General features: G+C 36.7%; 1 non-coding gene across 1 annotated transcript; it reads right to left on the reverse strand.

Annotated features, from left to right (window-relative positions):
* Positions 1 to 2,763: 2,763 nt before the first annotated feature.
* On the reverse strand, positions 2,764 to 2,869 carry LOC140856829 (small nucleolar RNA R71). Its single transcript, XR_012140429.1, has one exon. It is a non-coding gene; the product is annotated as a small nucleolar RNA R71 (small nucleolar RNA).
* Positions 2,870 to 3,147: the final 278 nt, after the last annotated feature.

Raw genomic sequence — 3,147 nt, forward strand, 5'->3', positions numbered from 1 at the left:
CAACTGATTTATGCAAAAAATTTTAGTTCTGAATCTAGATCGGCTCATCCTTAGATTGAGCTGGCTCAATTCAGTGGGTCCACTAATTCTTCTACTTGATCGATGATAAACACTTAATTTAAGTCATTTAAAGCAAAAAATTATATTTAATTTATTTTATTTATTAAGAATTTGATGCTTCTTTTTATGTTTTACAGGAAAGATGATCGCCGATACAAAGAGTCCAATTCATAGATCAAAAAGACTCAAGTTTGAAGAAATTTAGACTTAAAATAAAATTAAAATAAAAGAAGGATGCATACGGTATTATAGAAAATGAAGATACTATGCAAGAAATCTAAAAGGATATAGACGTCATTGTGAAGAAACAAAAGTTTCTTTTTAGAATACAAAAAGAATGTTCACGCAGCAGTGTTCCTGGGTGCGTGGGTGAGCGCATGGGCGCAAGCGCGGATGCGGCATGGGCGCGAGCGCGGATGCGGCATGGGCGCGAGCGCGGTTGCGGCATGGGCGCGAGCGCGGACGTGGGGTGGATGCAGGGTGGACGCGGCGCGGGCGCGCGGTAAGCGGGCGCGCGGCAGGCGGGTTCGCGGGAAATTTTTGCTGGCGAACGAACATATGCTTATTAAAGAAAAAAAATTAATATTTAGAAATACTTTGAGAGGAAAGATTTGTATTTTCTTTATTTATTTGTGATCTTTCCATCTCATCCATCCATCTTTTAGTCTTTAGCAGTTTTTTTAGTCCCACATCGAAAAATCATGTAAAACTCCTCCCTCCTAACATCTATAAAAAGATTTTTGTACTCCCATTGGAGGGGGGGCCCAAAAATTCTTCTAGAGTCTTGCATAGAAGAATAGAAAGGGACTACTTCATGAGCAGCTAGGCTAGCAGTCTCGGGAGTGGAGAAAAAATTTTGTAATGACACAGAGATGATTTATTGTTCTAAACTTTCTTGTATTTCTTTATATGCAATAAAGATTATGCTTTTTATTTAAATTATCATGAGTTCTTTATTTGCTCTCTTTCATATGTTTTTATTTATGCTTTCTTGTTAGATTAATATTAGGAACAACTTTTACTCTCCGGAGACGCACCGTGATCTATGGATACGGGGCGTGCTGAGGAAAGAAGAGTTGTTTACCTAGTACTTTCCAGAGATGCACCGTGATCTACGGATACGGGGCATGCCGAGAAAAGAAGAGTTGTTTACCTAGTACTTTCCAAAGATGCACCGTGATCTACGGGTACGGAGCGTACCGAGGAAAGACAGATATTTTTTCTAAGATTAATCACATCTATTTAATTAAAAAAAAATATAACTCTACTAGTGCAAAATTAATTCAAAACTCCCAAGCTCTTTATTTTCTAATTACATCAATTTTAAGATAATTTATTTTCTAAATCAAAAACAATGCTTCTTTCTTTTGCAATCTCAACTTAGCCCAAGGTTCCTGAGGATACGATCTCGACTCATCCTACCTACGTAGTAAGTAGAGTATTTTTGGTGCTATCAACGACTACGCACCAAATTTTGGCACCGTTGCCAGGGACCTTGGCACGGTTGAAATAAAAAAAAAAAAGCCACTGACATTTCATAACACTTAACTAAAATAGCGTAACCTCAAATATAAAAATTTCTAACTTGATTGGACACCTTGTTTCTTTGTATCTCATCTCCATAATTAACTTTAAGGGTGCAACCCATTAACAAAGATAAGGTGGAGATTTGATCACCCTTCCTTAGCCCACAAATCATTACCTTGCATTTGCATAACCTAGACCTTAATCTAAAATTAATTAGACGTTGATCCCCAAGGATTTCGAGCTCAATAGGATAAGAAAGCTCTAGAGTTAAATCGAGTGCGGATTGGTTAATTGCTCGATGTCTAAGGCAAGTGGTTAAAGAAAGTGGTTTTTAATTGGTTCCGTTGACTGACCTGGCCAACTCAGTTGGTATCTAAGGAAAGCAACGAGCAGGAAACCTCCCACATCTTACGCTTACCTGGCCGAGTCAGTTAGTCAGTCTTGAGCTTGGAGTGCTCAAAGGCGGTCTTGAAAGTTAGGAGCTGTCTAGATCTAGGTTAACCTTAGGATAGAGAGTCTATGATTGTTTAAGTTGATTGCAATTAACATCTAAACATTAACTAATTTCTCCCTTTTCATAGATTTAAGATTCTTAGGTTCTTCTCTTTAGATTTTTTTCATTCTTTTCTCACTTTATTATAAAAATATATATATTATAAAAAAAAAAAAAATTTGTGTTTGCTCTACAGTATAATTGTAAGGTGTATGCTTGGCCGTAGATCGTTATGACCAGAAATCCAACCTTTTGATCCAGAAATAGAAAGAACCTTTAGAGCCAACAGACGTAAAAATATGGACCGAAATCAGGAGAATGATCCACCCAAGCAATTGAAGGAGTACTTTACTCCTTCCACATATACCTACTCTCCTTGTATTCAAGTGCCCCCTGTGGAGGTCACTCAATATGAAATTAAGTCCAGTATAATCCAAATGTTACCTTCATTTTATGGACTTAGTAATGAGGACCCTTATAAACATCTTGAAGAATTTTTTGAGATATGCTCAACTGTCAAAATTCACTTCTCCGATGATGCTCTTAGGTTAAAATTATTTCCTTTCTTACTTAAGGACAAAGCCAAATACTGGCTACATACTTTGGATTCCATGACTATATCAACCTGGGATCAGCTGCAAGGAGAGTTTCTCAAGAAATATTTTTTCATAGGAAAAACTAATCAAATAAGGAAAGCCATAACTAGTTTTTCCCAATTAGATGGAGAAATATTTCATGAAATATGAGAGAGATTAAAGGACCTTATTAAAAAATATCCCCACCATGCTGTACCCAAGTGGCAGTTAATCCAATATTTTTATGATGGGCTATCGAAAAGACATCGACAAATGATCGATGCATCATGCAGTGGGACATTCATGCTGAAAAGTGAGGATGAGGCATGGCAACTGTTTAAAATTTTAAATAAAAATTTATTACATCATATGTCTGCCTCTATTAGAGATAAACCCATGTTAAACCCAAAGAGAGGTGGAATATATAAAGTAGAAAATGCCATAGATATCCATCATAAGGTAGATGAAATATCCCAAAAATTAGATCGTCTT

This window comes from Elaeis guineensis, chromosome 3 (genome assembly GCF_000442705.2).
Source record: "Elaeis guineensis isolate ETL-2024a chromosome 3, EG11, whole genome shotgun sequence".
NCBI classification, from domain to species: domain Eukaryota; kingdom Viridiplantae; phylum Streptophyta; class Magnoliopsida; order Arecales; family Arecaceae; genus Elaeis; species Elaeis guineensis.